Source organism: Notothenia coriiceps, unplaced genomic scaffold (genome assembly GCF_000735185.1).
Source record: "Notothenia coriiceps isolate Sejong01 unplaced genomic scaffold, NC01 NC01_scaffold00026421, whole genome shotgun sequence".
Classification (NCBI taxonomy): domain Eukaryota; kingdom Metazoa; phylum Chordata; class Actinopteri; order Perciformes; family Nototheniidae; genus Notothenia; species Notothenia coriiceps.
This window is the reverse complement of record NW_011359122.1, coordinates 1,631,089-1,631,323: the sequence shown is the minus strand read 5'-3', so window position 1 is coordinate 1,631,323 and position 235 is coordinate 1,631,089.

Genomic DNA, 235 nt, shown 5'->3' with positions numbered 1-235 from the left:
CTCTTGGGTGTAGCTTTGTGGCAGTTCAAAGAAATTGTCATTTTTTAAGCCAGCCACTTCTTGTCCGAACACTATAGGCGCTTTCACACCGCAGTACTTTTCCCACAAAGGTTCATTCTGATGAACTAAGTACAGATCGCGTTCACACCGGAATAAGTCCCTGGGGGTGGATTAGGCAAATGAACCCGCTGACGTCACTTCTTCTTCTTCTGCTGCTGCTTTGGGTTTATTGGCA